At 55.2% G+C, this 11,526-nt stretch overlaps 1 protein-coding gene across 1 annotated transcript in view; it reads left to right on the forward strand.

Moving 5' to 3' along the window:
- Positions 1-54: 54 nt before the first annotated feature.
- The window catches only part of GAS6 (growth arrest-specific 6), a 60,925-nt gene continuing 49,453 nt past the window's right edge, over positions 55-11,526 (forward strand). The window contains exon 1 of the mRNA XM_011979419.1: positions 55-84. The gene's annotated coding sequence lies outside the window, so the exon portion shown is untranslated. The remainder of the gene's footprint in view (positions 85-11,526) is intronic.

The following is an 11,526-nucleotide window of genomic DNA, read 5'->3' on the forward strand; positions in this document are numbered from 1 at the left end:
GGAGTCCGTTTCCAAAGTGCGAAAGAAACACAATGGTTAAAACCCGGACCGCTTCCCCGCGGCCCTCCCTCTGCTGGGCTGGAGGTGAGGGACCCCCGGGCCGCGCCTCGCCCTCCTGAGAGGGGTGGAGAGCGGTCCCCTCCCGAAAGAGGAATTGAAAGGGCCGAGGGCGGGAACTGCTTGCGGCAGCAGGTCCAAAAATATGATTCCAGGAATCCAGCGGGGCCGCTTGCGGGAGGGGAGGGCGGCTCCGCGGCGCCTTTCTGCCAGGTGCTCTCCCAAAGGCAGCGGGTGCGTTCAGGAGCCCGGCGGTGCTGGCCCCGGCACCTCGGTTAGGAATGTCCTTGGAGGAGGCGGGGAACCTGGGGCCGCCCCCGCAGGAGCCGCCGTGTGAGGACGGCCCGGCCACTCTATCCTGCGGGCTCGGGGAGCGGGTGACTTTAGAAAGTCCGAGAAGGTGTGGATTCCCATTGACGTCCCTCCCGCCCTGAAGTCTGGGTGATTTCACAGTCAGTTCTACTGGAATGTTCCTTTTAAGGAATTCTCCTGGGGTGGAATGAATGTCACCTGAGATGAAAGAGTGGTTCTGGATGACCCATGGAGGCCTGTTTCCGCTTACATTTCTAGTGGTTGACTTGAGCCCTCTTAGATCTATCTGCTTTTCTGAAAGCTGTGAGGCTGTCAGATGGCCACTGTGCACCTGTGGGCATAGCTCATCCCTGCAGAGATGAGGCACCTGGGGCTGTTCTCAGGCGGCTACTCTCAGCACTCACAGCCCCACAGGCCCGTGCCCTCATTCAGTGCAGCCTAGCTGGTCGCTCTCCCAGGCCTCTCTGTTTTCCGGTTTCTTTAATGATGAATCCTGGCCTGTGCCCCTGGCCGAAGCAGCGTGGGCCTGTGTGCCCTGGTCGCTCGGATTCGCCGTCCAGCCGTGGGCTTGGTCGTGTGGCTGGTGCAGTGCCCTCCAACAGCGTCCTCACCCTGAACATTCTGCGTGCACAGGGACTGCGGCATGGGGCGTGCTGGTGATGGGAGTTGAGGGCAGCAGGATTCACTCCCAACCCACGGTGCCCGCTCTGCACAGCACTGCAGGGCCCCGCTGCAGCCCCTCCTGGCTGTCCTCCTGGACACGCAGGGCCCATGTCATTCAGACTGAAGGAGGCCTGGAGGTACTGTGTTGTTCTTCCCAAGTCAGTCCCCTACCTGGTTTTCCAATTTTAATTTAATAACTTCATTTACAAAGGTGTGAAATGAAGACAAGAAAATGAAAACAGCACTCAGGATCCCAACACTTCAATACAACTGCGGTTGGGTCAGATGGTTTCTGTGCTGGCATGTCCGTCCCCCTCACCCGTCTGCATGTGGCTGAGTAGCTTTGATGCTGGGGAGGCCTCCTTCCCGTCCTTTCACAGCCTGGCCCCAGCAGCCTCTGCTGGCTTCCTTTCAGCGTCATCTCGTTTCCAGAGTTCTGCCCTCCTTCCCAGCCCCCATGCCGAATGATAACAACCCGCTTTCCCTCTGGTTTTTGGAGCTGGCCATTAGCTTGCTGTCTGTTTCTGTTTCGGGTTCCTGCAGGCAGGCGGATGCTGGGGAGAGCCTGGTTGGGGCAGGGGCAGGGTCCAGAGGCTGGCTGAGTCCCAGCCGGCTCCAGCACACCAGGCCCACCCCTCCTGGGACCCTAGTCTCCACTGCATCCTCTGCCACACCCTTGGGAGACCCCAGGCCCGAGGGAACCGTCCAAGCACAACTTCCTGCGAATGCATGAAAATCATCCATGAACTTCTCCCTGTCAAAGGCCAGGGGCTCCTTGTCTTTGAAATGTCGGTTGCTTTACATTTTGTGCGGTGAGGCTGATTGAGGACAAGGGCTGTGGCCTGAGCTCACGCGTTGACCAGGATCTGGCCGTGGTGACTGTCAGAGCATCCTCGGGCCCCTGGCCTCCCCAGGCCCGAGTCCTGATGTGTGGTCCTCCACGAGTGGTTGTGGGGAAGGTGGTCCCAGCCCCCTGCCGTTTTAGGATGTGGGAAGTGCCTGGCCGCCGTTAGTTAACATGCACCTACCCAGCCCTGCCTGTTTTCCCTGGGCAGCCTCCTACGAGGGAGGGAAGGGACAGCTGGAGCCAGCTCCCCAGTGTGCTCACCTTCATGTCCACCCGCTAAACTGCTAACCTGCCTGAAGCGTGTCTCACTGCCCCTCGCTGGGGCTTCTTCCTGGTTGCGCCTTCTTCCCGGGAGCGCCTGCTCTGCAACCCTTCCAGCAGGCAGATACTAAGCACAGCACCCCTCCCAGGCTCCAAGCTCACTTGTGTGCTAACCCCTGTGCCCACCTGCCCACCTGCTAACCTGCCTGCAGCGTGTCCCACTGCCTCAAGCTGGGGCTGCTTCCTGGTTGCGTACTTCTTCCCGGAAGCACCCGCTCTACAGACCCCCACCTTTCAGCAGCCGGATCCTTAGCCCAGCACCCCTCCCATGCTCTGGCCCTCACCACACACCTGTGGTTTAAAGCCCTGTTCTGCTGAAGGGACACTCCTCCCTCCTCCCCAGCCCTCTCTGCTGGAGCCGTGTCCCTCCCTCGACATTCCTCCAGGCTGGGCCGCCCCCACGGGCCTCCACCGCCCAGACCTTCTCCTTATCTTGTTTTCCTTTTTATATTGTTATTCTCCCTCCCTGGCCTTGCCTCTCCCTGCTGGGTTCCTTGCCCGAGTTTCTAATTCAGAGAGGACTGGGTAACTCCCCACTGTGTCTCTGCTAAAGCTTCCCAGGCCCAGTGCCTTTTTACTAAATCCTTGAAGGCCATCAGGTTCCAGGGCCTGCTAAGATCTGTGTAATCACCCCTCGATTCCAGAAAGGATCCAAGACTAGAGACTTATCCCAGCCCAGCCCTAACGCCCAGGTCCTCCGGTGCCTGCTTGGGAGCCTGTTTGTGCACTTTGATCCCCGGCTTGTGTGCAGGAACATCATCCAGGCTGTGGTTCCTGATCCCATCACCTGGCTTTATTTGAGATACAAAGCACGATATTCACTGAGGGCTGGTGGCCTTCCCTGAGGGTCGGCCTGGGTTAGCCGACCTGCACCTGCACCTGCACGACATGTGGCCAGGCCTGTGCTCTGAGGCCAGGTTTCCCTTCCCCCTTCTCTTTCTTTGTCTCCCTCTGTGTTTCTCTCTCTTCTCCCCACTGCTGGTGGTGAGGAATTCTCTGCAAGGGATGTCGGTGTATCCGTTTTGAAACTTGCTGGCTCATCCTCAATTGCATGTGCCCTCCAAGCACCTTTTCCCTGACCTTGTGGATTCTTTGGGCACAGCTAGGGAAGGAGTACCCTGTATGGAAATGAAAACCCCTCTGAGTCCCCACCTGGGGACAGCCACTTGGCTGGGACACAGGCCCAGATGTTGGGATGGCCTAACGGGAGGTTCCAGTTGGAGGGGAGGGCTGTACAATGTGGGGGCGCCTGGTAGGGAAGATGATGGCCAGGCTGAGACCTCCCCTGCCGTGCTTTGACAGAGGCTGCAGCACACTCCCACACACATCCCACAGATACATGTGCACATGCACACATGGACACCTGCACAGATAGGTGCTGACTCATGGATATAGGTGTGAACGGACACACACACCCCTACCCAGACACATGTACACAGGTACGTATGTTCCCATAGACAGATATATATGCATGTACACATAGGCACACACATACTAATAGACATACGCATACATGCACACATTCACATAGATATACGCACACACAGTCACACACACTGATAGGCACACACATGCTACCAGACATGTGCACATACATGCACACATTCACACAGACATACGTACAGTCATACATGCAAACACACAGGCACACATACTAACAGACATGTACACATGCATGCACACATTCACATACATATACACAGTCACACACGGACATGCACACACACGGGCACACACATACTAACAGACATGTACACACACATGCACATATTCACATAGACATATGTACACACAGTCACACTGATAGAAATGCACACATACACAGGCACACACATACTAACAGACATGTACACATACATGCACACATTCATGTAGACATACACACAGTCACACACATAGACATGCACACATATACACAGGCACACACACACTAACAGACATGTACACATACATGCACACATTCACATAGACATACGTACACACAGTCACACACAGACATGCACACACATACACAGGCACACATATACTAACAGACATGTACACATACATGCACACATTCATATAGGCATACATACAGTCACACACAGACATGCACACATACACAGGCACACACACGCTAACAGACATGTACACATACATGCACACATTCACGTAGACATACATACACACAGTCACACACAGTCACACAGACAGACATGTACACACATGCATAATGACATGCACGCACGTACACACAGTCACATACACACACACAGGCACACATGGATGCCCAGCCACATGCATGCAGACACACACAGACACATGCGCACCCTCTCACACACTTTTCTCTTTCCACAACTTCGGGGTCAGAAGACCACTGACAGCTGCATCAGGATCCCTAAAAACTGAGACAAGGTTCCGGGGCTCTGTGGCCCCAGCTTTCTCGGACCCCCGGGGTCTCTCCACTCCCGGAGCCCCCTGCCCGAGGGGCCGGAGCCCTGTGGCCGAGGCCTTTCCTCCTGGGCCCATCCTGAGGCCTGCAGGCTGGCAGGGGGACCAGGGCCTGGCCTCCTCTGAGGGCTGTCTTCCATGCTGGCTCTGCAGCCCTTTCCTGTGCCTGCACCTGTGCAGGTGCTTGTTTCTACCCGGTGTCTGCAGGCACTTGGTGCCAGGCTCCCCCAGGGCTTTCTCAGAGGCAGCCGAGTGCCAGGCCCTGCACACGACACCCTCACCCGAGCCGGAGAGCTTCACATCTGTGGAAAACTCTAATTAAAGACGTTTTGAGAAACGCTGAACGTCTCCCTTTGTTATTTAGGAACAAAACACCCTTTTAGGAAGCAAGTGCTTATGGCTTCGTTCTTGAGACTCTGAGTAAAGGGGCATTAAGCTTGCTAGCTGGGGCATGCCGAGCGCTTCCCAGGTTATGGTTTTACCCCAGAGCCATTGACAGGCATCCAGGTTTCCTCATGCTTCATTTTCCCTGTTTTCTAAGGTTAAAATTGAGAGCTGTGTCTCCAGTGCAAAGCTCATTGTTGAAGGGTTTTGTATTTGATGTTGGAAATGCTCTGGACTCTTCCATGGTTTTTATATTCCAGTGATTTCATTGCAATCCTAGTGTGTAAATTTTCACCCTGACCAAGTGAAAGCTTCATTTTAAAAGTTTTAAAATAAATTTTAAAGGGGAACTGGAAGTAGAGTAAATTAAGAACAGTATCCGTTTTGCATTTCACTCTGACAGAGGCACTGTCTGCTCTGACTGACTGGTGTTGATTAAAAGTATAATATTCAAAAGAAATAGGAAAGTATATTGAGCCTCGTTAATGTCCTAATTTTCTTGGGCTCTGTTTTCAAATTATAGGTAAAATTTTTTTCCTTCCAGTGTTAGTGCCTATGATAAGAAAATACATTTTCTCCACATATGTCCACAAACCTGCTAGACCCAGTTGTGTGACGACCTCGCCTGGGAACTTGGGGCTCCATGGAGAATATACAGCTTGACCCAGCCAGCACTCAGAGCCTGGGCCGGTCACGGCAGTGGCCGGATTCTCAGCATACAAAGGCCCAACGTTTGGCCAGGCTGGGACCGGCTCCCATCCGGGTCCGACTGTCCGCAGTACAGTAAAGCCACTCTCTGTGTCAACATTGATTCTTTTCAGAATTGCTAAGTTGACTATCCCTGCAGAAGCAGAGAGGGCTGCAGTTTGGCAATCCTGCCCACTCCAAATGAGGGCAGCCCGGACACGGGAGCTCTCAGGGAGGCGCAGTGGGCTTTGGGTGTGCCTGGACCGTCCCCACCACACCTGGAAGATACTGTTCACTTCCTTTTTACACTTGTGGGAAATGCATGACAGTGTTTACAGGCAGGCCGGCTTTCCGTTTATTTCAACCCAGATAATTGAATAGCAGCAGATGATGAAACTGTCCTGTGAAGAGCACGGTCACTCCCATTCTCAGATCCGTTGCTCAGCTCGTCCGTCGCTCAGCTCGTCTGTTAGTCTGAAAGAGGAATTGTACACGGGTCTTCCCGAGAGCGCTGTTCTCAGGGTCTCCATGTGTGAAGTTGTTACGTCCTCACAACAACATGTAGCAGCTGTCACTGAGCCATTTTACAGATGTGGAAACTGAGGCCCTGAGAGGCTGAGAAGCCTGTGGAGGGCTACAGCGTGTCGTGGGCGTTTGAGCCCCACACTCTGTCATTAACTCCTGCGCTCACCAGGACTGGGGAAGAGCCGGATGTGGCAGCACCCCTGACCCAGCTGTGTGCTCCTCTGTGTGCAGGCGACTGTGAGTGTACTGGCACCCACGTGAGGGCTCAGTGGTGCTGGTGTGGGTGCGTAAAGCACAGGGCGGCTGCGGGGAGCTGGGTGAGTGTCAGTGGCTCGGAGTGTGAGTCCCATGAACACGGCCTGCCGGTGCGTCACGCTGGGCTACAGAGCCCGTGGTTCCACCGTAAATGGTGGTTTTGTGTTTGGACTTGAGTGTTGCTGCTCAGTGAGGCCAGAGGAAGGCACCCACCTGCAGGCCTGGCCGGTCCCTCACAACGCGGAAGGTAACCCGTCCACTAGAGACGTGTGTCCTGGCCACTGGAGGAGTCCAAGTGACCTTTAAGTCTAACCCATCCTCAGAGCACCCCAGGTGGCTTTGGGGCCTGGGCCCGGTCATCTGGCCAAAGACCAGCTCAACTTGGATAAAGCTGGAGGAGAAGCCTGTCCCTCAGGCAGCTGCCGGGGCGTCTATGATTTGTACTTGTGTGCGCACTTGGCAACCGTTAGTGGTGGTCGCAGTCAGGGCATCTGGTTGCCTTTACTGTCCTTACACCAGCTGGGCAGAGCTCAGGCCAGGAGCCCAGTGGGAGAGGCTGGGGCGTGACTCCCGGTGCAGAAGCGGCAGTGGCCCGCCGGCGTCCAGGGCACAGCTGTCCCTGCCAGGACCCTGCGGGTTGGATCTTTGGGCTGAGTCAGGCTTGATGGTGCAGCCGCCCTTTCGAGGGAACTGAGCTGTCCAGCGTCCCATGGAGCAGCTGCCCTTGGATGTGGAGAGGCCATGAATAAACCTCCCCTTTGTAAGCCGGGAACAAACACGCACTTTGCAGTCGTATTTGTCCTGGGATCATAGAACGTGGTGGCTGGCAAGACCCAGGCGTCCTCCCCTCGTGTGCTTCCGAGAACAGAGGCTGGTAGTTTATTGAAGGACTGGTCGCAGTTCGTTTTTTGTGGGGAAGACTCAGAGGGAAGCCCAGGCCCCAGACTCCAAGGTTAGCACATTTTCTTGGAGCGATCGACACCTCTTAAGGCGAACTTGGGTCCAAGACACGTGTGTGCGACCTGAAGCGTGGATACCATGTGCAGGAGACGCCCTCACCGGAGGTGGGGACGAAGCCCACACGGTTCTAACTGCAGAATCACTGGCCCTGTGCTCACGACTGTTTTATTTTGCTGTTTTATATGATCAGAAAGTACACCATCTTGTTTTTCCCGAAGCATTTGCAGTGAGACATCCCACTTCCTCCCCGCGGCAGCTGTTGTGGGCACGAGGCTGCTCCCAGGACAGCGATGCCACTGGGGTCGGAGTGGGCACAAAGGAGCTCTCTTCCTTCCTCTTCCCCGCCCTCTGCTCCCCCGCAGACTGGCCTCTCTTTAGTCAGCGCTTCCCCAGGCTCCCTTCTCCCCACCACGTGCAGACAGTGGCTGTCCCGGGCCGCTCTCCTTGTAGTGTGTCTTGTGGCCAGCATCCCTCCAATCCAACAGCTGTGTGGCTTCCTGACTGGCTTCTCTCAGGGTCCCCAAGGATGCTGCCAAATGGCCAGAGACAGTCACTGCTCTGCACTTAAGAGCAGGCAGCCCTTGGTGGGGCTTGCTCTGAAAGACCGCAGGCCTTCCTCGCTGAGACCCGCGCTGGCCCAGGGCCTGTGGGGGCTGCGGCTCTGTTCCTTCACTGCGTTCACGCTCACATGCTGAATGTTGTGCACCATGGGGCACCCTGCTGGGGGCTGTCGGGAGTGTGCTGTGTGTCTGGGGCAGAGACGGGCAGAGTGAGTCTCAGCATTACTGCCATGCAGCTGCTGGAAGCCGCTGGAGCTCCTCTGTCTCGTCTGCCACGAAGCCTGTGAGATACGCTGATGTGTGTCTTGGGGCTTCTGTGACAAGAGCTTAGTTACCCACCGGTTCAGGCACCACGTCCGCGCTGTGGGGCAAGGAGGGGTGCTCACAGCTGTGCAGTCAGCTACAAAGGCTGTTGCCCGCATCCACAGCTGACCTGGCAGTCACACCCAGGATGAGCTTCCAGGAAGAGGGCTCCCAGCAAGGGAGGGCGCACCTGGGCGTGAGCTTCGAGGAGGGCAGAGGCGCCTGTCACTGCTGACCGTGGGTGCGGATGGGCGTGCCGGCTGTACTGACTGTGCTTTCCTGGGGCTCGTCTCCCTCCAGGTCAGCCTGGGGTCCTCTGGGCCGGGGGCCGTGGGCCATGGGCGCTGCCTCCTGTGGGCAGTGGGGTCAGCACTTCCACTCTGCTCGGGGCAACAGGCTGCTGCGGGTGCGAAGACTTAGGAAACGAATTCGGAAGGAAGGCAAGGATTTTACACTTCCCAAGCTAGAAGAACATGAATACAGCCGGGCTGCCAGGCCAAGGGTCTGTAAGACGGCGGCTCTTCAGAGGCTCTGCAAATGCTGAGAAAGGAAGGCTCCCCAAGGGCAGTTCCTGTGGGTGTTACTCTGCGTTTTCTCATAGAAGTCGAGTTCTTGGAAGACAACATTATGGTCAAAGGGTTAGTGAATTCTTGTGACCGTTTCCCATGGAAAATCTCAGAGAAAGTTATGGTGTTGATAAACAGTCCCTGCGCTCAGCAGTCTCAGCCCACTTGTCAAGTAAGATAAAGGTTTTTGGAAACAAAATTTATGGATGTTATTTGCTAAAGAGAGTAATGCATTCTTAGCACACTCTGAAAAATAACCACTATTTGCTGTGTGAATGCAGATGACGCTCACACGAAAAGATTTATGCAGGACTGACACTGGGTGTTTGCAGAGGGTTGTCCACGTGCACTGACCTCTGATCCTCACTGCGGCTCTGTGGGGACCATGGCCCAAGGATGAGTGAGCATCAGGTCGGGCTGTGCCCTTAGTCCCCTGGCCGCCCCTCCCCACCAGGCAGAGACCTTGCTGGGCCCCAAGGAGTTAAAGTGTATTCAGAGATGAAGGCATTTAGGAAGTGTTTTGGAACCTTCCAAACTGATTTTACCTGCGTGAGGTGCTTCCAGTTCATTGCACTTTGCGTCCAAAAGTGTTTCCTGTCTTCTTAACACGCTGCGTTGGGTGCCATCACCGTGTGTAGGTTTTGGCCATTTTTAAAAAGTGAATGGGCCCTCCCAGGGTCTGGTTGGATGGAGAGACCCCTGGACACCCTCACCAAGCTGTAGGCGGGTAGGCAGGGGCCCCAGAGCAGGCCCAGGGGAAGAACCCCCCAGCGCCTTGGAGGGTCTGTTCACGTGCTGGGTCCTGCCTGATTCCTGTGGCGATGTGGGGAGGTCACCCCACCTTGTTCGGAACCACAGCTGTGGGTGAGGAAGCCTGTCCCCAGGTCAAAGGTCATTTGGGGGTTGGGACTTGAGAACCACAGTGCCCTGCTGGTAGGGTTGCCGCACGGGCGGCCAGGCTACAGCCTGGTCCCCGAGGCCCACCCATCCTGGGGACCCCGTGTGCAGCTCTCTGCCATGCTTGACCTTTGCCCTGTGGGTGGCTTTGAGCGGGGGAGACCTGGGTCTGGTGGTCGGCAGGGCAGGGGCGGTGGTGGACTTGGGTCTTTGTGACACTGCACCAATTCCCATGGGTTCTGCCAGCACCCACTGCTCTCCTGAGCAGATCAAAGGCAGCAGAGGTGACGCCAGGGTCTGGAGGCGGCATCCACTCATCAGACGCTTTCCATAGTTTTATAGCAAATTTGGGGCCTTGTGTTAGACCCCAGCCAGACCAAGCTCCTGTCCTGGGGCTCAGCTCCCTCCAAGCTGCTTCAGGTTGTTTCTCCATACTTACGAAACCAAAAGGCAACAGGCGCCGTCAGGGAGGCGTCAGAGGAGGCACCGGCTCCACTGTTTACACCGGCATGTTCTGCAGACGGGGCTCCCAGCCTCGGCGGCCCCAGAACCCCCTTAGCACAGGGACATCTAGTCTCTTGGCTTCCGTGGGCCACATTGGAAGAAGAAGAATTGTCTTGGGCCACACTTGAAATTAACACTAACAGCTGATGAGCTAAAAAGAAGGTCTGTGCCTAAATCTCTTGTTTTAAGAAAGTTTATGTATTTATGTTGGGCCGCATTCACGGCCATCCTGGGCCGCTCGCAGTTGCTCCAGAGCCTCGGGAACGCGGGCCGAGCACCTGCCCTGCTTCACCCGGGGACAGGGCCCTGTGCTGACCAGGAGGCTGCTGCCCTCTGAGTTGTCCCTGCCAGGAACAGCAAAGTGCACAAACCTCCGAGAGACCTAATGGCTGCGTCCTCCATGCAGTGGGCACCACATTTGCCACCTGGAAGTGCGGGTCTGGCAGATGTCAGGTAATAACAAGGATGTAAATTTTAAAATCACGTGGAGTTTGTAAACTTGAGGAATTATAGCACAAACACTTCCCTATTATTAAAGTAAACAGACTGGGAGCATTGATTTCGACTTTTCTTCCAAGTACTTATCTATGATTTAAGTGAAACTAGCATTCGGTGCTTTGTTGGAGTGAAAACTGCAGGACCTTGCACCTGCTCACTCATTCATTCATTCACCCACCCACCCATTCATTCATTCATTCACCCACCCACCCATTCATTCACCCACCCATCCACTCATTCATTCATTCACCCATTCACTCATTCACCCACTCATTCATTCATTTACCCACTCATTCATTCGCCTACCCACCCACCCACTCATTCACCCATCCACCCGCTCATTCATCACCCACCCACCCACTCATTCACCCATCCACCCACCCATTCACTCACTCACCCACCCACCCATTCACCCATCCACCCATTCATTCACTCACCCATCCACACATTCACCCATCTACCAACTCATTCATTCATTCACCCATCCACCCATTCACTCACCCATCCACCCATTCACTCACCCATCCACCTCATTCATTTTTTCACCCACCCATTCACCCATCTACCCACTCATTCACCCACCCACCCATTCATTCACCCACTCACCCATTCATTCACTCACCCACCCGTTCATTCATTTACCCATCCACTCATTCACTCACCCATCCACCCACTCATTCATTCACCCATCCACCCACTCATTCATTCACCCATCCACCCACTCATTTGTTCATTCACCCATTACCCACTCATTCAT

Source organism: Mandrillus leucophaeus, unplaced genomic scaffold, assembly GCF_000951045.1.
Source record: "Mandrillus leucophaeus isolate KB7577 unplaced genomic scaffold, Mleu.le_1.0 Scaffold201, whole genome shotgun sequence".
Classification (NCBI taxonomy): domain Eukaryota; kingdom Metazoa; phylum Chordata; class Mammalia; order Primates; family Cercopithecidae; genus Mandrillus; species Mandrillus leucophaeus.